The following is a 23,384-nucleotide window of genomic DNA, read 5'->3' as shown; positions in this document are numbered from 1 at the left end:
TAAAAGCACACAGACATGGTCAAGAGATTCAGTTGCTGCACAGATCAAACATCAGAATGGGGAAGAAATGTGATCTAAGTGACTTTGACTGTAGAATGATTGTTGGTGCCAGTCGGGGTAATTTGAGTATCTCAGAAACTGCTGATCTCCTGAGATTTTCACACACAACAACAAGTTTCAAGAGAATGGAGCAAAAACCAGTGAAAATCCAGTGAGCGGCCATTCTATGGATGAAAATGCCTTGTTAAGACAAACAGGAGACAGGAAGGTCACAGTCACCCAATTAACCACACATTAGAACAGTGATGTGCAGAACACACAACACATCGAACCTTGAAGTGGACGGGCTACATCAGCAGAAGACCAATAAAGACCAAGTCTAATAAATACCTAATAAAGTGATTACTGAGTGTACTTAATGACAAAAATATAAGACTGGTGAGAGTCAGCATGAGGCAGGACATATATGCAAATACGTTTTGGGCTAGTTTTGCAGACACATATTAAACCTAGTTCAAGACTAAATTCAATTTAGATTTTTTGGATTCTCATACAGAACTTAATTTAGTCCAGGAATAAGCTTAATCTGTGTCCGTGAAACCAGCCATATGTGCATAACAGGGCTGCCCAACCCTGTGTCTTGAGGTTTTCACTCCAACCCTAACAAAGCACACCTCATTCACCAACTAGAGGTCTTCAAGACCTGCTCATTAGTCGAATCATGCGTGCCAAATGAACACCTACAGGATGGTAGATCTCCAGAAACAAAGTTGGATGACGGCTGTCCAACTTTGTTTCTGGAGATCTACCATACAACCTGTAACAAACATTCAAAACTACAGTATTACCGCGTTATTATAGTTTCGTATGTCAGAAATCCTTTTTATGGTGAAATTTCTTACAACCACACAAAGTTGAAAATTGTAAATGTCTAATGTTGTGCCTCATTGTTAAGGAGGACAACCTGAAGAGGCGTCAGGGCTTAAGAGTGGTCAGAATAAAAGAGTGTTATACTTTACCAGCTGTTTCACATGAAGAGAATCTTTGGCGAATTGGGTTCGTTTAGTGGCAAAGGCTCATATCTCAGGTGACCCAATGACAGCACCCTTGTCCATAGCTGGCCCACCTTAGCAGTGAAATCTCTGCACAGCACAGGTGGGCTTTTATACCCTACTGGGTAAATATAGCCCCTCTGTGGTTACTCTTAGAGAGTGGCATTGTAGGTCATTGCACAAAAGGTTTCTGTGCTTGTCAGACATTGACATTCAAATTGCAATGCTCTCGAGGGAAGATGGCACCACTTAGGCCTTTTTTACAGTTTTTTTTTCTCTCTTCCCATTTTTTTGCTCACGTTTCCGTTTGGGTGTTAAGTTCATGTCACTCACAAAATTTTAATTCCCATTATTTCTGAAAGCATGAAAACTAATTGGCGTGAGTGGGCGGGTGGGGGGGAGTGGGTCATGAGGGCGTAATGAAGTTCAGTGAGTCAGAGAGTCAGAGATGATAAAAGCGTCCGACCCTTGAAAAGAGAGCATCCCTTTCAAACCACCGGATATATAACCCTCCCCCCTCCAGGTGAGTCACAAGTGTAAAGGGTCCACAGAACAGTGTCACCGGGTTTAGACCACGACAGTAGGGCATTCCCGCCCACCCTGGACTTTATAACCAATGGGCTGGTTAAATAAGCTCAGTCCATGCCATTAAGTTCGCCTTTGTCCACCTTTCAAAAGGCACGGCCAATTTAATGCAGTCACCAGACCAGGTATTCATCTCATCACAGAAGAAGGTGAGGACAAAGAGACTGTTTTAACCATTGAGGAGGGCCGTGAGAAAAGGGATTCGGAATCAGGTTTTATGTTACCTCTGCTGTCCTCAGTGCACCTGACAGCCATGATAGGAAGAGATTATGCCCCACAAGATGGCCTGTTAAAAAGAAAACTGGCTGGTCTGCTTTATGGGTTGGAAGGGAAAAGATGGCAGTCCAGAGCAGCCTTCCCCAAAATACATGGAGAATCCTGGTTGGCCCTCATCAGCCACCACTAACCGACACTCAGTGACCCCTTTATTAGGTAGACCTGTACACCAGCATGTTCATGCAAATATCTAATCAGCGATCATGTGGCAGCAACTCAATGCATAAAAGCACACAGACATGGTCAAGAGATTCAGTTGATGTACAGACCAAATATCAGAATGGAGAAGAAATGTGATCGAAGTGACGTTGACCGTGGGATGATTGTTGGTGCCAGATGGGTTGATTTCAGTATCTCAGAAACTGCTGATGTTTTTTCCACTCCATGAGATTTCCACTCAAAACAGTCTTTAGAGTCTAAAGAGTCTGGATAAAAAAACCCCTGAAAATCCAGTGAGCGGCAGTTTTATGGACAAAAATGGCTTGTTAATAAGACAGGTCAGGGATGAGTGGCCATACTGGTTTAAGTTGACAGGAAGGTCACAGTAACCCAATTGACCACACGTTTCAACAGTGGTGTGCAGAAGCACCTCAGAACACATGTCAGCCTGTAGCGTAGTGGTTAAGGTAAATGACTGGGACACGCAAGGTCGGTGGTTCTAATCCCGGTGTAGCCACAATAAGATCCGCACAGCCGTTGGGCCCTTGAGCAAGGCCCTTAACCCTGCATTGCTCCAGGGGAGGATTGTCTCCTGCTTAGTCTAATCAACTGTACGTCGCTCTGGATAAGAGCGTCTGCCAAATGCCAATAATGTAATGTAATGTAATGTCAAACCTTGAAGTGGACGGGCTACAGCAGCAGAAGATCTAAAAAGTCTAAAAAATATGTCCAATAAATAAAAAATAAAGTAATTACTGAGTTTATAGTTGCCTATTTTTGACTAAAGACTAAAAATAGCATGTTAAGGAAAATTACTAATAATGGCCTCAGGTCATTCTGTTTGGTGTATAAAGATGACATCTTGTAAGAGAAACTTAAAGGCATGCAAATACATATATCAAGTACATTTTTGAAAGCTGTTCTGTAATTTGAGGCAGCACGGATGGTGCAGTGGGTAGCACTGCCGCCTCACAGCAAGGAGGTCCTGGGTTTGAATCCTGGTCAGCCGGGGAGTTTGCATCTTCTCCCTGTGTTCGTGGGGGTTTCCTCTGGGTACTCTGGTTTCCTCCCACAGTCCAAAGACATGCAGGTTAGGCTGATTGGAGAGTCTAAATTGCCTGTGGGTATGAGTGTGTGAGTGAATGGTGTGTGTGCCCTGTGATGGACTGGAGACCTGTCCAGGGTGTATTCCTGCCTTTCGCCCAATGTATGCTGGGATAGGTTCCAGCCCCCCTGCGACCCTGTTCAGGATAAGCGGGTTAGGATCATGAATGAATGAATGTTATTTATCTTGCCTTAAATGGTAATTAAAGTTGAATTTTGGCAATATTTCTAATTCGGTAAGGACATTAATGAGCTAAGCTTATTGACATGGTTTCCTCTGTGTTATTGCATTATTGGGTGGAATAAGAGTATCGACTGGAATTGCTTGTGTTTATGTATTCTCACGATTAAATTCCCATTTTGCTTGTGTAGCCACTGTTAAATTGTAATAAACACCTGTTGTTTGAATAAACCATGTCATGGTCCTCAACGAGGTCATTAAAGATCCATAAAACTTACCACAAAGAGCTGGGGGTTCCTGAAGTCCTGAATAAATTCCCAACCTCTCAGCCTGTCACCGAATCATCCCCAGTTTAATGCATCGTTCTGGTCCATGTTGTTCTGGTCCTTGTTATTTTCATGGGGTGTCTTTGGGTCACGATGGACACAAGGGTTTGCTAAATGTGAAACACAGTGGCAGAAATATTTGCAGTCCAAAAATTTAAGACTGTGAGAGTGAGAAAGCATTTTCATGTCCTTATTCTGTTTTTGCTGTCAAAATTGTCCTTGCCCTTCTCTAATTGTTTCTATTGACTTGTACTGGACAGCAACTTGCAGTAAGATGGCGTTGTTAATTCATGATCTGTTTTTGAATCAGTTGTTATATGCAAAATGATTTCCTTCATTGGTAGGTCAGGGATGACCTGAAGTGATTACCCTGGCTCTGTGAAGTTGTATTCAGCTGCTGGTGCAGGTCACTGACTGTGTATGTGCTGAGGGGCTCTGAGGAGAATAGATGTTACTTCTCATACAGCTGGAGGATGCACACACGTACATGCATATGCACACACTGGATAATTTTCTATTTTAACACAGACAATGCTTTTGTCATGTCTTGTTCATTCAGAGGAGGTTGACTAGGTTCAGACATACAGTACAGATAGATCTCCGTCTCTCTTTCAAACACACACACTCACACACACACTCTCTCTCGCCAAAACACACATATACACACACACAAACATACACACACACACACACACACACACACACACTTCAAAATGGATAATGAACTTCTGGATCATTTTCCATTTTGACACAATTAAAAGACAAAAACACTCTCACGGCTGATTCATTCAGAGTTGTCTTTCAGCAGAAGTTCAGAGAGTAGGGACACTCAAGATGGATATCTCCACACAGAAACTGAGATGAACAGGGAGGATGAGATGAAGGCACTGAATTAGAGAACCTATGTGATGAAGGAGGGCCTTCTCCTGTATGTGGGAGTGACAGGGGCAGGAGCAGCAGGCACAAATTCCACAAACCGAGATCGACACCCCGATAAACCGGGATGGCAGAATCCAAGCCACTACACCTGGTCCCCAACCCTGTCCCTGCCTCAACCTGTGGGACTGGCCGAGATTCTTAATCTCACAAAATTCACAGAGATTCGGTTTCACCCCCCACCACTGGCGTGCCACAATGAGTGAGAGGTGGGCATTGTCCGTGGAGGGGGTGCGTGTCCTAAGAGCCTGTTTTCCCCCTGTGCTTTATCCGAGTGCGGTCCTTTTGGCTCCCCCGTTCAATCGTATCGCGTTGGAGGTGATGATCTCTGTGGGAGGCGCTCCCGGTGAACATGATGATTGATAAAAAATGTGATTCTAGAACTGATGCTGGTTCACTCCTACTCTTGAGCAGAGTAAAATCTTTAGGATACACCTGCAGGCAGCAGCTGTAGCTGGTGCATATAAAAATGTCTGATCATGACATTATTTAGCTTCCCATTATTTAATGAAGAGCAGAAGTTGGCACAAAATCCTGAAGTGGATCAGCTCTTGCTGTGCACCCCTGGTTTAACCACACAAAAATCCACACCTATTATGAGTAACAGTTCCGGATGAGAATAATTTCTTGAAAATAAAATAACCAGTCACATATTAGTTGCTAATTCACTCTGTTCAAGGAGAGGTCCTTACTCAATTAAACAAACACAGAGTCCTTATAGCAGGGGTGCACAATAAGGGCTGATCCATTTCAGGATTGTATGCAAAGTTCTGCTCTTAATTATTTAATTATCTCAATTGTATCTTGATCAGACATTTGTATGAGCATGAGCTACAGAATAGGCTGTGAATGTGTCCAAAAGATTTTACTGTGCTCACGTACAGCCATGAACCAGCATAGTTTATTGAGCTGTCAGAAAACTAACCAGTTACTGAGGTAACTGGTTGGAACAAAAACCAGACCGACCCTGTAGGAACGGAGTTGTGCAGTGCTGCCTTGTAGTAAAAGCAAACATAATTGGAGTCTACATCATGAAGTTCAGCCTAGTGGAAGGTGTTTGGGGTATAGCACCTTATTCCACTTGACCGGAGAACTTGTCTATTTTGTGTGAATGCATGTATTCATGTTTTCAGTATGTCTCAAATAAGAAAGAAGTACAGTAATACACATTGGGTAAGTCTCTACAAGCTTTGCACAACTGGATTTGGGCGTATATCCATATCCATGGGATTTAGAAGTTTATCCATTTCTTCCTGGCAGATCTGCTCAAGCACCATCAGATTGGCTGGGAAACATGAACCTCCATCATCAGGTCTCTTCACAGATGTGCTAAGTCTGTGTTTTGGCTGGGCCACTCATACTTGGCTGTATGCATTATCGTGCTGAAGGGTGAAGCATCACCACATTCTGAGGTTGCGTGAACTCAAGGACCTCCCTGTATTTCACTGCATTCATCCTTCCCTCAATTCTGACCTGGAGATGACAGATGAGGCAAGGGATCAAGCAATGTATCCAAAATGTAAGACACGTCAGCCACAATACCTGGTGGACCACAGTACACAAAACCTCAACAGAGCATGGGCAAGCTGACAAGGGATACTGGCACAGCAAGGAGGGAGCAGCCGAGACTCAAACCCACATATCAATCTCCATGGTCCCACACAGCCAGCTGGGACATAAGAGACCCATTAGGGAGTCATTACATTACAGTACATTACATTATTGGAATTTGGCAGAAGCTCTTATCCAGAGCGACGTACCATTGATTAGACTAAGCAGGAGACAACCCTCCCCTGGAGCAATGCAGGGTTAAGGGCTTTGCTCAAGGGCCCAACGACTGTGCGGATCTTATTGTGGCTACACTGGGAGTCAGAACCCACAATGACTTCAGTGCAGACCAGTGCCCCCCACCTCCACAGCCACCACTCCTTGAATATGAAGAGGGAGAGGAAGACTGGCCTGAGCCCCAGAGACAAGGAGGCACTGCTGAAGACCACAAAGGACACAATAACGAGCTTCAATGAACAAATGATGGGTGAACACCACCAGATGCAGGACGTGATGTCCACCATCCCTGATACAAGCGAGATGCTGTTGTGGGAGACACCTGGTACTTCACATACATCTCCTCCACATACATCTCCTCCACAATCCAAGCAATCCCGACAGGCTGAGAAGACAGACCAGGCATGTGACACTACCACCTCATCTGTAAAGTGCATCCCCGCCAAGGCACCAGCCAAGACACCGCCCAGAATCTCCGCCTATGCACTGCCAGTATCCAGTGAGATCAGTACGTCAGCTTGTGTACTTCTCACCAGACGACACCATTGAGAGATACTACAAGCGGCCAAGACCAACCATCCCCAACTTCACTAACAGGGATCTGAGTCAGTTTGCATGACTAAAGATTGCACTCGGAAACCTCCTGCCAATCAATGCCACACAGCTATTCAAGTACCAGGCCCTAGTCGATCACCTCAAGTCTGAAGAGGCTTGCCTTGTGGCCGACACATACCTCAACTCACCTACACCATACTTCGACACCATGGCAGCACCGAACAAGAAATTTGGATAGCCTCATCAATTACCACCGAGGAGGATAGCCAGTGTTCAATCTGGAGATACTCGACATTCGGTGAGGTGACATCGCAGCATTCAAGAAGCTTGCGTTACAAGTGCAGTCACTCAAAGGGAGACACAGCCTGCTCGAGTGCTTGAGGTACAAGTCATGATTTTGACACGCAGCTACCTAGTGAAGCTAAAGAGCAGAAACAACAACCACCACAGAAAACAAGCAGAAAGAAGTCCACCACAGTTCTACATGGTGCCAATGGCGAATCTGGATGCAAAGTAGTGGCTCCAATCAGGACCAGAGGGAAAGCCTGGCTTACTGCTCATTCTGCAAGAACTCTAAACATTTCCTAAGCCAGTGTGCTGATTTCCAGAAACTTACAAAGGAGCAGATCACAGAATGGATTCAAACCAACAAGAAGTGTTGGTGCTGCAGCGGATCACACCAAGCTGCACAGTGCGACCTCAAGAAGCCATGGAGCCTGTGCAAAGGAAAGCATCTTAAAGTCCTGCACAAGGTGAATGCCACGCCCCATGGAGAGACAACCAAAGACAAGAGCTGCTTGGTAAACACCACCGCTGAGGTGCTCTCCCTTGACAAACCAGTTGACTGCAAAAGGGTCCTACTGAAGGTGATCAGTCATACTGCGCCACGGACTCCTACGCCTTCCTCGATGACGGATCTGAGCGCACAATGCTTCTTTCCACAGCTGTGCAGGCACTCCACCTAGACAGAACACCAGAAGATCTTGAGAACCAACAGGCAGGATGTGCAGACACTGAAAGGAGTGTTAATGTCATTCTTTGTGTCTCCAGCATCACAGCCAAAGTGTAGTTACCACATCAAAGGGGCCTTCACTTCAAGCTGACCAATCGTATCCCATGTCAAGCTTCAGGAGGAAATACAGACATCTAGCCAGGCCGCCACTACAGCAGTTCAGGGATGTCAGGCCCTTAGTCCTGATCGGGGCGGACCAAGCTCACTTAATCACACCCATTAAGCCAGTGAGGCTAGGACCCCCGGACAGGCCTGCAGCCATCTACACGAGAGTGCGTTGGGTTCTGCAGGGCCCAGCAAGAGCAGCCTCCAGCCACAACAATGCTTGTTGACCTCAGGAGAACCCCGGACCACTGAGCTCATGAGCCACCTGGAGAAACTCTGGCAGGTGGACACTTTGCTATTCAAGAATGACAGAGCAGTCACACGGTCGCACCAGGACCAACAGGCATTGGACCTCCTCAACGTCCAAACCACCCACATCAAATTAGATGGAGTCCAGCGCTATGTGACCCCTCTGCTCCATAAGAGTGACATGCCACTCTTTCAAGCCTCAAAGGAAGTGGTAATGCTGAACCTCCGAGCAGCAGAGGCCCAGAGCACCCCACGGCCTACTGCAAGGAGATCGAAAAGCTAGTTCAAGCAGGCTCAGTGAAGAGTATCAGCACTGACGTCCTGACTAAGGAGGGAGAGTCCTGGTTTATCCCAAACTACATGGTGGAACATGATTGGAAAAAACCTCAACCAGTATCTGATGCCCAGGCCCACTCTGGAAGCCCCACTCCTGTCTCCTTGGCGACCTGTTGAGATTCTAGGAGCACATTGCCGCCATCTCCGGTGACATCAAGAGTATATTCCACCAGGTCCATCTTTTACCTGAAGACATGTGGCTTCTCAGGTTTGTGTGGCGCAATATGAGGAGAGAAGACCCACCTGATATCTTTGAGTGGCAGGTGCTCCCTTTCGCCACCACGTGCAGTCCATGTTGCGCTACATTCGCCCCCCAGCAGCACATCACAGCCCACAGCGTGCCCAATGACAATGTCTGGTCCTCTGTGGAACAGTTTTTATGTGGACAACTTTCTACAGAGCCTGCCGAACTCAGAGAGCACTAGACAGCTGGTCGACCGATTGAGAGAGCTACTGGAATGCGGTGCATTCAAGTTGTGGCAGTGGGCCTGCAACATGCCATCAGTAGTTGAGCATCTGGCACGAGAAGCAAGGTCAGACACCCAGGAACTGTGGCTTACACAGAACAAGATTCACCAATTCATGCATAGGTTATGCCGTTTTGCTATGGTTTGCTGTTGTATATTGTAGTATTGACTCATGTATTCATTGTTGCTGCCCCCCCTCCCCCAACACACGGGTGTGTGCACACACACATATTAATTCATACTGATTGTTCTAATATACTCACTCAAACACTAACAGTCAAACACACACCTACACGCAAAGGACCACAGTGGAAATTGTGTTTTGTCCATACAAATACTGTACAAAGATATAATGCCTCCTGGTTGAGGCTGTGCATATATTATTTCTTTATATATTTCATATATTTTTTATATTGTCAATAAAGAATTTAACTGACCGACCAACACCACTTCCAGAAGTTTACTAAGGGAGTGTTCCTCAATGTAATATCGAAGGCTCTGTCAAATGCACAATATTTTGTGAGTAAAAAATTTAACCAATTTCATTATTATTTATTTAAAAACATATTTGTCTCCTGCTTAAAAAGGAATCTTGAAAGCCATGACCAGCAAACCTTCGCAAATGCAATAGCTGCTTCTGTCAGCAGAGGGCAATAGTGGTAAATATTTTTCACCTGAAAGTCGAAAAAAAGAGTATCTGGAATCTGGGGGATAGAATGAATGGGTCCAACAGTGTGCATGATTTATGTTATGCAGTACTTGCATTTGTATGTGGCTATAATTATATTTCACCCGCTACTATGTTTGTTGATTATTTTCACACAAAAAAATAAATACTGGAAATGATGATTCAGTGAGATAACACTCAGAATTCCAACAGTGACAAGACTTCAGAAGGGTACTGTAAACATGAGTTACTTCAATTGATACGAGGCTGAATCTAAGAATTGCCATGAGAATATGTAAGCTGAGGCTGGTTAAGAGCAACTGTATCTAACAAATAGATAATGTGATTATGCAGCATATGAACATCGGACGCTGTGATGTAAGTGTCTGCAAAAAATAAAAACAAGAACAAATTCAAATCATAAGAAATATAATTGTTTTTACAAGCTTTTGCCTTTGTAAGGGATCTGGCAGCACTTCAATGTACTCTAACCAGGTCCATGCAATTGTTTTTATTGGGGCAGGTGATCAAACAGGAAAAGGGTGTCATTACCACCAAAACCATCTGTAATTATATTTACCTGCTATAAACCAATAAAATCGATGACATCTTTGTGAATGGATGTGCTTGTGTCTAGAAGAACAGGCTCAATAGCAGAAGACTGAAGCCTGCTAGCATTGGCAAGTGAAGGTTCCACACAACAAAGCCAAACTACCCCTGCATGCAGCTTTGCTGCAACAGAGGTGAATAAATACAAGTTAGACTAAGTAAAGATGCAAAAGAAAACAAAGCAATAAAATGAACGATGAATATCCATGAATCAGAATGCATGTGACTGATCGTACTCCTGTGAGCTCACAGCGAGACACAGAACCGGCAGGTAAAAAAATGTGAGGACTGGCAATTATACAGGACTCAATGGAGAGAAAAATATATATTTCAAGTCAAATGAAAAAAGAAAGAAAGAAAGACAGTCCTTATTGTATATGTGTACAAACCTCTTGTTACAACAACTCTTACATTACTCTGGTGCAACAATTAAAGTGTCTTAAACTTTATCTAACAGCTACAGTACAGATGTGGTGGATAACTTACCCACCATGTCTCTACAGTTAGATATCTTTTTTCAGCAACAGGTGACTCTTTTGCTGAAACAAGTGTTGCAAACGAACTGAGAAAATGCTAAAAAGAAATGTTTTTGTTAAATATGAATAGTACTGCACATAGGATCATCATACTAATATTTTTCCACCAATTTCAGAGCTTAATCAATTTTTGATTTTTAATATTTAATTGGTTTTAACAATCATTAGTAATCTTTTGGAAAGAAAAAGTTCCATGGTGTGTCTGAAATACTACTGGATCATTATTTCATAGTTATGATATTTAAAATTGTACTGTACCTTTTCTGTCTATGGTGATCAGTGATACCACGCCACAGACAAAAAACACCATAGATAACTGCACACAAATAAGGCAAATTGTAGAAAAAGGCCATTTTTATTAACTTGCCAAAGAGCATGAGGAAATGTAAACGATTCACTATCACTTATAATTTAACAGTAAAAACTTTTGTTCTTTATAAATATTAGTAAAAAAATTAAAATAAATTGTAACTCCTACCACTGCTATGCGGACGATACCCAACTCTTCATCTCATTCCCACCATCTGATACACAGGTTTCAGCCCGTATCTCTGCTTGCCTGAGTGACATCCAGAGCTGGATGGACAACCACCATCTAAAGCTCAACCCAGGCAAGACTGAAATGATATTCATCCCTGCCATTACCTCTCCCCATCTGGATCAATCCATTTCCCTAGGGGGAAAAAAAATGTATAAATTGGCCCTGGTCTTTATCTTTGTTGTACTGGTAGCAGTTGAAATTGTACTTCCCTCTAGGGTCTTTCAGCGCACTTATCCCTGGTTATGGGTATGCACTTTGTTGTACGTCGCTCTGGATAAGCGTGTCTGCCAAATGCCATTAATGTAATGTAAGGTAAAAAAGGAAAGTGTGACATAAAAAATCGTGGTGATTTCTAAACAAAAGGTATCAGAGTGATTTCTTTTTAAAGTGACACTGCCTGCTGAGTAACACAACAGATATCAAATCTTCAGACGAATTCTCATATAATTTTATTTTATGCATTTTTTCTGTTCACTATTCTTTATCTGAGTAAACAATATTTTAAATTAGTATTAAACTGCACATGTCTGGCTTTGGACATGCAGTTTTCATGGTCATCTGATATGAAACAAAAAACAATCAAAATTCGAAAGTCTGCACCTCACCTCTCCCCACCGCTCCCTACTTCCCTGTAATTTCTAATTGACTATGTAAGATGTTCAATGTAGTTCTCACACTTGTGTAAACTTGTTATATTGCATTGTGTTCGCTAAGACGGTTTTATTGCTATTTTCATGTTTGTCTCTTATCTTTGTGGTCATTCCTTGCACTTGGAACTGTACTTCCCTCTAGGGCCTTTCAGTAAGCTTATCCCTGGTTATTGGTATGCACTTTGTTGCATGTCACGCTGGATAAGAGTGTCTGCCAAATGCCTGTAATGTAATGTAAAATAATAATTCTTTACAATTTTCTAATCATACAAAAAATCATGAAAAGATCATGGTGTTTATATTTACTTTGTCCTACCAAATACATTAATAAGGCTCGCTTTCCTGTCACAGCTCATGACAGAAAATTCAATTACTGTTCATTATTGAGAGTTTGAGTTTAAGTTTAACTATAGCAAAACTGTTCCAAATGTACCTGCTTCTAATCTAATCTAAAACATGATTTTTATGACTTTATTTGCCACCATTTATCAATAGTGTACATTTTTGTGTCATTCTGCAGGATTTACCAAACATGCGTATACAGAGCTTTTTTTTCATATAGCCTACATGTGTGTATGTTGATAAATACGAATTAATCGTACATAAAAAGCGTGTTCACAGAACTTGTGATTACCATAAATTGAAATCCATAAAATACCATATACTTGGAATTCCATTGCAGGTAATTTAAAGAGATAGCTGAAAATACATAAGGAAACAACTTCTCTGAAGTGATACTGAAGTGTTGTTAATGGACGTCAAGCCAAAAGCATAAAGGGTATTTGTCACACGCCGTGTGACTCCCCTGGGAGAACAGAAGAGCTGGATACAGGAAGATTCTGGACATTGCCAGTCTTTATTCACGATATAGAGGAAATAACCCAACTTGCATGCAGCTTTTCAGCAGGCTGGCTTTGCGGCTGCCTTTTCAGCTGGCCTTTCAGCTGACTGGCGTCTCGACTGTCGGCTCACCTGCGGTTTCCCAGTCTCAGCCACCAACTGAGAAAAGAAGCACACTTTTACCTCCTGGACCGATTCGCAATCCTTTTGCGCTCGGCTCTAATGGAAAAAGATGCGTGGTCCTTCAGCAGGACTGTCATGACAGCTCGATCTGCAGCCTGCGATGTTGACATAGCCTACATCGCCTGGTGTTGGTTTTCCTGCAGGCTGCGGATAGCTTGATGTTGAACCTCCTGCATTTGCGCCAGCTGCATCACCTTCTGCAACAGTGGAGAAGTGGAGTCAGAGAGCTGGACACTGAGCCTAGCCGCCACAGTATTTTTATATATTTCAGTTTCACCATGTTGAAATTACAGCGGTGTTTATAAATAGTAAATAATGTTTGGGGCACATAGATTCACAGGTGTTTGTAATTGCTCTGGTGTGTTTTATTGCCTTCTTAATGCAGGTATAAGAGAGCTCTCAGCACCTAGTCCTTAGTCCTCAGTCGTTTGTCTTGTCTTTCGATCACCTATGGAAAATATTATTGCTGTTTATCAACATTCATTCATTCATTATCCTAACCCGCTTATCCTGAACTGGGTTGCAGGGGGCTGGAGCCTATCCCAGCATACCTTGGGAGAAAAGCAGGAATACACCCTGGACAGGTCGCCAGCCCATCGCAAGGCACACACACGATTCACTCACACACTCATACCTATGGGCAATTTAGACTCTCCAATCAGCCTAACCTGCATGTCTTTGGACTGTGGGAGGAAACCGGAGTACCTGGAGGAAACCCACGCAAACACGGGGAGAACATGCAAACTCCACACAGAGAGGCCCCGGCCGACGGGGATTCAAACCCAGGACCTCCTTGCTGTCAGGCGGCAGTGCTACCCACTGCACCATCTGTGCCGCCCTGTTTATCAACATTAGGACCAAAATTGTGTCAATGAAAGTCAAAGAAGCCATTATAGGGAGCCGCAGTGGCGCAACGGGCTAAGATGCAGCGTACTTGCGGTTGCACACCAAGGACTGCGGTTCGATTCCAGATCTCAGAGAAGTGATGTAGTTTTAACACCAAAAAATATTGATTTGATTCAGTTTTTAACTATTCTGCCAAATTACTAAAATGTTATGTAAAATGTATAGCATTAGGAGCTTTCATTGAATTATTTTTTTTTTAGTAAATGTTGAATCTTATCTGTACAGAATGTTATACAGGTGCCTAAAACTTTTGCACAGTACTGTACATATGATTTGTTTTACTACAAATCTCAAATTGTGGAGTACAGAGGCAAATAAATAAATGATGGGTCTTTGTCCCAAACATTATGGAGGGCACTGTAATCGTTAACTGTCTCAAGTTCCACACACTATGCAGCAGGTAAAATAAAAATGGTTTGACATTAAATAGGAGGCCAAAAAGAAAACTCGTCCATAAATGAAGCACATTAGCCGCAGGGGAAGGTCAGAGTTTGGCCCAGTTGTGTACACTGGAATAACACTTTGCAAAATTATAGAAGAGACGTTGCTCTATGGAATCACCCCGGAGGGTGACAGTGATATGTTTTCCCTGTACTTGCACAGAGCCAGAAGGTGTCTGGGCAGTCTGAACTGACTCACACGCCTGAAACAAACTGTGCCATGCACCAAATCTTCTAATAAAGCAATACATGTAAATGTAATGTAAAGAGAGGACAGCTATAGCAATGAAGGCCTAAGATATGACTGATCAGCATGATCTGAGAGAGGACTTTGAGTGGTAAACAAATACATTTTAATGAGGCTGGACAAAATATTAAGGGTTAGTCTCAATACTTTCAGGGCTTAATTCCTGAAAGCCCAGGCCTAACCATGGCTATGGAAGGCACACTCCCACTTGTATTGAATAATAGCAGGGCAGAGAGTGACTGCACTACAGTTTGGCAAGAGAGAAATTAACAAGATAAATTATGGAGGCATACGGTCATTGGTTGACCCCCTATGTGTGCACGTGCCTAACTCTAACCCTGAACAAAGTACACCAAATGTACATTACACTAATAGAGGTTGTGAAAGCTGCTGTTTGGTGCTGCACTGAGAAACTTTTGCTGGAAAAAACTTTTTGCAAAGGACTTCTCAGCTCACAGCCAACCCCCAACCCCATTAGCAAGGGGGGTGAAGGAAGGAGGCACATCAGCGTCTCTTTTAACAGGTTTCCTCAGTAGCATGCAGAACAATACTCACTTCCAAAGCTCTGTATTGAATTATTCAATGGATATTATTGTTTTATTATGCTGTGTTTATCACATGCTAATCTGGTCAGGTGTTTATGTGAGACTAATAAACAATAAAATCAATGAGTTCTGTATATTAAAATATGCTGAAAGGAATAATATTGTACCTTAAGACACTTCGTGTTGTCTGAGATCAAAATGATCAGATGTGACGCCCCATTTTTTTGTGTGCATGGGTGGGCTGTATAATAATTATTTGCAAAGATACTGGTCCTTTGTGTGTATCCGTGACGTGTATTTGCGTATGAAGAGGGTTACTTCAGTTTAAGCAATGAAAGTGTACTGAATACTGATTACTTCAGTCTCCTTTGTGACAGTCTCCGCATCTGACAGCTTTTTTGTACACTGCCTGGCAAGCATCATGGTTTCCTTCAGGACATCATGTGGTTCTGATCGCTAGAATAAAGAAATACTGGAGACAAAAGTCTCTGGTAACTGACCACGAAAGTACCTACCACTAGTCCAGGTTGCTTGGCAGGCTGAGTGCAAGTAGGCAGTTAAGAAACCGTATCTTCTGAGTCTGATTAATGTAAACATTCTCACGCCTGAGCATTTTTTAATGAGAGGTAAATCACTATCAAATATTTTAGACCTGACTTGGCCTCCTAAAACTCGCAAAGCTTCGACTGGACGAAGGAAGTTATTGAAATGAAGGCAATGCACAGTGGGTGAAATTGCATACAGGAACTACAGTCATCGATTGAAACAGCGCCCTCGGGCGGTGGTACATTGCAGCGACGCGGACGTCAGTGAAAGCATGCGGTGTTTAGCTGCTGCGGCAGTGCTGATGTTGTAGAATTGTTGTTAGCTGCGAGCTGCCTTCAAGGACGAAAACCGGTGACATCGTCTGTAAATTCATCAGACATGGTGCAACCAGAGGTTTTCGCAAAGGTAAATATTTTAACGCATTTACTTAAAAGTATTATAGTAGTATTTCAGTGGTATATTGTTCGCGGTTATGTAATGTGTCCAGCTAATATCAGCTAGCTAATAAGCTGAGTTCCTAAAAACGAGTCCGTCCGTTTATAGCGAGCTGGTGAAGGGTAGAACACAACGGCCTTTTTCGCATGCTTGGACACACAATACAGCGACAGCCGGTGTGCACATGCCAATAGACCAAGGTGACTAGTTTGATAGATAAAGTTGTAAGTTAACAAAATCACATGTTAGTTTGGCCATCAGTTCCAGCCAAACGGTCAACTGAAGTCATGTAACGTTAGACAACTAGTTAGCTTAAACTTGCTTGTCGAACAAGCTAGGTATTCTGCCTATTTTGGCATTAACTTTAACATAAGCGCTGCCCTTGACGCTTTAAACTAACATGCAATTCTCCACCAAACGACATGGCTAGGTACGTTGATACTCAGTAACCACTAGCCATTCATTTAACGTTATGGATTTGTGTGTGTAACATTATTCCGGTAATGGCTATCTAGCTGTCATGTTTAACAAATGTAACTACCACCAGCTAGATTTACGTTAGCTAGCTAGCCCACTAGCCCACTAGCTAACGCATGCTAAGAACCGGATAATAACTGCAAGTTTACGTTAGCAAATGTTCCTAGCCTGCTACTAATCAAGTCAATGAACAAAAAGGTCTTGGCCTCGTGCGTGTAATTACTCATATCTGGCTGATCCGGAACAAATGTTGGCCCAGTTAGTGCCCGTGTGGCTAAAGATTACGTCTCGTATTCTTGATATGACACGGTTCATCCATTTAGCCAGACGGCTAAATTAGGTGACTTCACCTTATCTATCGTTACCAATGTTGCGACTGCTCCATCTGCCAAGTCTGGCTTTGCATTGTTGTCTGCTAAATGTGGACAGCTTGTGGGACAGCTTGCGAGACGGCTTAACCCAGTGAGCTAGCGCATTACTGCGAGGCAAACATTGGGAGTTGGAACAGACAATTGTGTCTGATAGCCAGTCTTTCGAGGAAAATCAGTGTCGTATGGGCTCTACAGTGCTCTTGTTTTTAGGAGCATTTCATCCTGACTGGAAAAATAATTTTGCACATTCTCTAATTGGGATGCATAACCTTGGGAGAAATGTTAGCGTAGAGCCCCGATGTGACCGTTCAGAATAAGAAATTATGCATTGTTGTTAATATTGACATGTTACGTGTACGTTGGTTATTTAAAGGTGTAATTCATTAGGACGTGTAGCCTAACGTGTTTGTATAATTTTGTAACCACTGCATGGCAACAGTAACGTTAATGCAAGTTACAGTGGTTTGGAATTTTGCAGGGCTGTCTGCCTAGGCAACTACAAAGTCAACACACATCGTGGTACATTACATTTCAGTCATTTAGCAGACTTTTAAACCAAAGCGACTTATAAGTGCATAAGTTCCTGGTACATAGCGGAGTTATTTTTAAATCGACAACTTGTGAACAGGAAATTTGTAGCGGAAGTAAAGCAATCGGCATATACCAACTGCAGCGGGTATTTTGCACGCTTCTTTGCACGCTTCTTTGCTTGGCACGTTTTCGCTTGCAATATTGAAGCTGTTCGTGCGTATGACAGGTGATGCAATTTTGCGTACAATGTTTGTTGCGCTATTCCATCAGTTTGGCTAGTTCAATACCCCGTCAGCGTGTATTTACACCTGTGTGATTTAAGTGCTTTGTTTATGCTGAATTAATGATGTGTAAAACAGTTCATACGCAATACTGAAAAAAATGCGAGATTCGCAGAATTGAGTTATATTTGAGAAATTTATCCTTAAGCCTTTGGGGTGCAACTTTTGTGCGGTGTATCTATTGATTGCTATATTTAGGCTATTAAAAAAAAAAAAGATTCAGCCGGATTGCAGAGCTGTGCGATGAAAATAGGAATGGTACTCGTGATAGGTCATAGGGTAAAAACCGAGCCTAAATGCTTCTGAAGAAGCCTAGCAAAATCAGTGAAGTTGTCCGTTCTTTTGCACAGGGCACTACCATATGATAATTTTTACAGTCATACTGCATGTCGATCAGTCGGTAGCACTTTGTGACCCAAATTCAATCAGTAACAATGTGTGACCTGAAATGAACAATAGAAAGCATCATGATGCTTAGTCCAGACACACTTAGCGTGGTTAACCCCCCCCCCCCCCCCCCCCCACATCTCCCTCAATCCAAATTTTTACATTCTTTGAGACTGGGGAGCTTTGGAGGGCTTTGGGGTGCAAGAGTGTTTCTGGGTGAGGAGGGCAATAGGGTACAGAAGGACACTTTGTTGCAGGGGTGTGTTTGGGGGTGGATGGCATTATGCAGCAGGGGTCGCATTTGGAGTGGATGAAATTACATGTGTTTGTGAAATGTCATTGGTAGTGGATGACGTTAAAATACAGCAGACCAAACTTTCTGAAGTTACTCCATAGTTTCCTTGTTTAATTTCCTGGAAAAAATGTCAATTAATTTATGTTCCGAGGGTTAAGTGTTGTCAAAGGACCTATTTGTAGCGGCCTGTAGCGTAGTGGTTAAGGTAATTGACTGGGACATGCAAGGTTGGTGGTTCTAATCCCGGTGTAGCCACAATAAAATCCGCACAGCCGTTGGGCCCTTGAGCAAGGCCCTTAACCCTGCATTGCTCCAGGGGAGGATTGTCTCCTGCTTAGTCTAATCAACTGTATGTCGCTCTGGATAAGAGCGTCTGCCAAATGCCAATAATGTAATGTAATGTAGTTCAGCATGGAGCTATAATGTGCAAGCTGTTAAAAAATAAATAGGCATATATAAGGCCTAATAACCAATAGCCAGCATAAATGAGGATACTAAAGTAGCCTGTTGCCATGGTAAAGCTGGATAACTTAAAGTGGCAAATAACAAGGTTAAGATTCATATAATGTCCAGACAAAATCTACCCTTAAGATATGAATTTGAGTGAATTCAAAGACAGTGGAGCAGTGCAGCGCCCGGAGACCAACTCCAGTTCTGAGGCCAGTGCCTTGGTCAAGGGCAATGACAGGAGCACACCTAACCTGACATGCATGTCTTTCAATGTGGGAAGAAACTAGAGTACCCAGAGTCAACTCACACAAACACGGGGTGAAAATGCAAACTCCATGCAGAGAGGATCTATGTTGCTCCTTAATAATTCTTTTCAGTCAACATGGTCTGCAATGATCACAAACGAAATTGTGCAGGTAGGTTATTTATATTTTAAGCTATTCTTAGAAATGGCAGCTGCAATGTTTGGATGTTCCTGCTTTTTTCAGAATTTTCTGTCTGTATGCCTAATTTTCTTACCTCCAACAGGCAAATCTGTAAAATTGTACAATTATTTTGCATCAACAAAATTGCCATGAGCTGTACTGGATTTGTAAATTCTCTGAACTGCTGCAGGCATTTAACAGAGTTATATTTGGATAAAATAAGCTCTATGGCATGAATGTTGTAATACGACTAAGGCTTTCGCACGTTGACAGGAATTTGTCATCCTGTTCGTGTTTATTTATTAGCCCATGCCATAATGAGTTTGTATTCCGAAAGCAGCCTATTTAATAAGATAAATAAAGATCACTCATCATTCTGTGCTTGCAATTTTCCATATTCTTAATCTCTCTAGTTGCATTCTGAAGTAGTCTCTTCTTTTACTCTCTCTCTCTCTTCTCTCTCTCTCTAGTTGCTTAGTTACCTTGTTTGCTGCTGACTTTGGAAAAGAAACTAGCAAGCCAAGCTGCACATAACAATTTTTAGACATCCACTTTTAAATGACAAATGACTTTTAAATTATTCAACCTCATACTGAATAATGATTATGCTGACATTTATACTCTGATTAAAATCTCACATTTGAACATGAAAATGAAAACCACAGATGATGAGCAAGAGTTGAAGTTTGATGCTTTCACATTGTGACAGTATTAAATGCACAGTCCCCAAATTAATGCACACAACCCGTATGGAGGAAAAGCCATTTGGACTGCTCATTTCTTTCAGCACAGCCCACCTTGTAGCTGGAATGAATCTAAGCGCTCGGCACAGAGCACGGTCAGCTCATTGGAGCTAGCCAGCCTATTAAAACAGAGGTTCATGAATGTATTTGACCCCAGTCCCACTCCCATATCCTGTTCTGCCTGCCTCTTGGGTGTATTCCAATCTTTTCTTCACACCAACTAATGATAATCTCACTCCTCCCAGAGGTGTACTTGCCTTTGAATTCCACACTGGCTTCCTTTTCCTGGGAGAGGCAAGCTGTGTTTAGTCTCTGTCATCACACTACAAGGAAGGTACAGAAACTCTGGATAAAGTACATAGAAGGCAAATAAAGTGCTTCCTCATCAAATATTCCTTCGCATGTTATAAATGGTTATTCAGTTTTTTCCTCACTGCAGAATCTCTCCAACCATCTTTACACAATAATTGAAAAAGAGATTTGCACGCACAGCACGTGACCTAGTTTTAAACTGACAGTATGGCATTATTTTCTTCTCCTTCAGATTAGAGATGGCCTGGAGTAAATGCGGCCATTGTTTTAAGTTGCGAGAAATAGGCCTTGTGTACTTTAATCTTTGCACTTTTCAGAATTTACCAAACAAGTAGATTGTAATCTACGGGCCTGAAGGTGACACGCTACCTGATGACGTTGAGCCGGCTGGCGGCTCTGGCAGGCAGAGAAGGCGTAGCATCATCTTTGAAACGCACTGCGTTGAAATGCACGTTTTTCAGCTCACCGCTCACTTTCCCTCCCTCTGGGAACATTCCATTCAGCTGCATTGGCGATAAGCTTCGAAGGGCCCCTATTGTCGGAGCCGGGGGCCCTACGCACTTGCCTCTAGGACGTCTGCCGCTGATCCGCCATAATGGTAGCTGGCTGTATAGAAGGAGCGGCCATGGAAGAGAGAGGCTAATTAACGCAATTGTAACTCCTCCTAGTCAAGTAAAACGACAAACGATCGAGTTTAACCAATTCATCTGTTCTGTACTGTCCACTCCCAGAACCTGCTCTGCCTGCAGTGGCCGACGCCCTGTCACTTCAACGATGCCCGCTCCTCAGAAGATGCCTATTTGTGTGTGTGTGTGTGTGTGTGTGTGTGTGTGTGTGTGTGTGTGTGTGTGTGTGTATGATTGTGTCACAGATTGTGATTTCGGACAGAGGTGGGTGGTTGTGAACAGTGGTGATAATCTTAGATCTTTTCGTGGGAGGAGAGGCCCTACTCACATGGCTCGTATCTTGCTTCTGGCATGTTCCTCACTGATCCGCCATAATGGCAGCTAGCTATACTGTATACAATGAGCAGTCATGGAAGAGAGAGGCTAATTAATGGCCTTTGTGGAATTGAATCGCGAAACGCTTCAGGGGCCGTAAGTTAGCAGGAATGATTTGTTTGATTCTGATTGATTATGATCTGATTGAACAAAAAATAAATAAATAAATAACCAAGCTGATCAATTCCTCGGTTCTGATACCCGTTTTAGAAGCGGTCCTAATTTGGAACCTCACCCTTGGCGTGGAGGTTCACTGGTGCGGTGTTATGCTTATTCATCACAAGCTGTTACTCTCACCCTCCAGGACAAACTCAGCTGCAGGAAAGTGTTGGCACGAGAGATTAATTCTACACCGTCAGAACACAGCACTTCCATTTTTTTCCCCCCCAGTTGACTCGTGTTACTAATAGACGAAGGTCATTGCGATGGCGGCTGCTTCTGCAGTCCGCTTTGCCTTTGGAAAGCGAAAGCCCCCAGCTTTTGACCATTGTTACGCAAGGCAGGAAGCGATGTGTTGCGTTTATGTTTAGCGAAACACGAAAGGTGGAGGCGACATCTCGAACGGGTTGGTGTGGGGGTACACGAGAGAAGCCGATATGGGATATGTGCAGGGAAATGGACACTGAGAAATGGAGAAAAATGCAACAAAGTGATTTTTTGTGTACCTCGCAGTTAGGTTTTCACATCATTCGATTAGTTAGGGGGGTGTTAGTCTTAGGGAACGTTGGGGGACCTGGCTAGATGTTGGTGCCAGACATTGACACTAGACGGGTGGACGGGGCCCGGGGGACTGGGGACTTTTGATCACTTCTGAACCCCCCCACCCCACATTTTTTATTCGCGACATCCTGAACTCTGTTGAAACGGGTGTCGGATGGGCGGAGAGGGGATAGGCGCTATAAATATTCCCGTAGCAGCAGGAATGCTAAGCAGGCAACATTTGTGGATTACAACTCTCTCACCTCACTGGCTAATCCTTCATCCTCCTCCCCCCCCCCCCCCCCCCCGGCCCCCGCCGGCTCTCTCCACAGAACCCAGGTTTTGCTCGGAACAGCTGCTCCCACCGGGTGCTTTGGGGGGTGGGGCGGGTCTGTACGAAAAGGGCTCAGACGCCATTCCGGAGCAGTGGGAACGCTGCAGGACCGCAGGCCGCCACCTGTAATGGAAGACGGCTCGGTCGCCCAGAAAGGTCACGGAATTATCCGGAAGGATTAAAAAAAGGGAAAAAAAGAGGAGGGGGAAAAAAAACGGGTCACTTCCGATTCAGAGTTGCTGAGCTGACCAGAGCAGAATTAGAGATCTAACCCCGTGTCATGAGACCCGCATTACCTGCTGTGCTGCAGGATGTAGGGAAACTGACTGAGAGACATTCAGTTTGCATAATAATAATAGTAATAATAATAATAACTGACTGGGAGATGAGATTACATAAAAAAGATTTTTTTCATAGTGACAATTACTTTTTGATTGAGACTGCAATAAGGAATGTTCGGCAAATAAGTTTGACATTAATGAGAATCCTGCGGTATAATTTCCTGTAGCATGGCTGAGGGAGGGAGGGTTTCAGTATGCCGGTCCTCGCTTCATCTTGCATCGTGTCAAGCACCTTTAGCCGACTCTAGCCACCTGGCAACTTTGGATGAGACCGCACACTAGCTGATGCTAGCTGCTTCGGAGAGGACCGCATGCTAGCCAAAGCTAGCTGTTTCCTCAGAGACCACACGCTTGTGACGCTAGCTGTTCTGGAGGAGACAACCAATGTTGTCCGAAGTTCACTTCCTTTTCAGAAAGAGACTTGAACTTATTTTGCTCCCGAAACTTAAGGTACAGCACAAGCA

At 43.4% G+C, this 23,384-nt stretch overlaps 1 protein-coding gene across 1 annotated transcript in view; it reads left to right on the top strand.

Moving 5' to 3' along the window:
* Positions 1-16,098: 16,098 nt before the first annotated feature.
* The window catches only part of gpam (glycerol-3-phosphate acyltransferase, mitochondrial), a 38,009-nt gene continuing 30,723 nt past the window's right edge, over positions 16,099-23,384 (top strand). The window contains exon 1 of the mRNA XM_061230937.1: positions 16,099-16,243. The gene's annotated coding sequence lies outside the window, so the exon portion shown is untranslated. The remainder of the gene's footprint in view (positions 16,244-23,384) is intronic.

Source organism: Conger conger, chromosome 2 (genome assembly GCF_963514075.1).
Source record: "Conger conger chromosome 2, fConCon1.1, whole genome shotgun sequence".
Lineage (NCBI taxonomy): Eukaryota > Metazoa > Chordata > Actinopteri > Anguilliformes > Congridae > Conger > Conger conger.
Note: the sequence above shows the minus strand (reverse complement) of the source record. Positions and strands in the feature narration are given on the sequence as shown.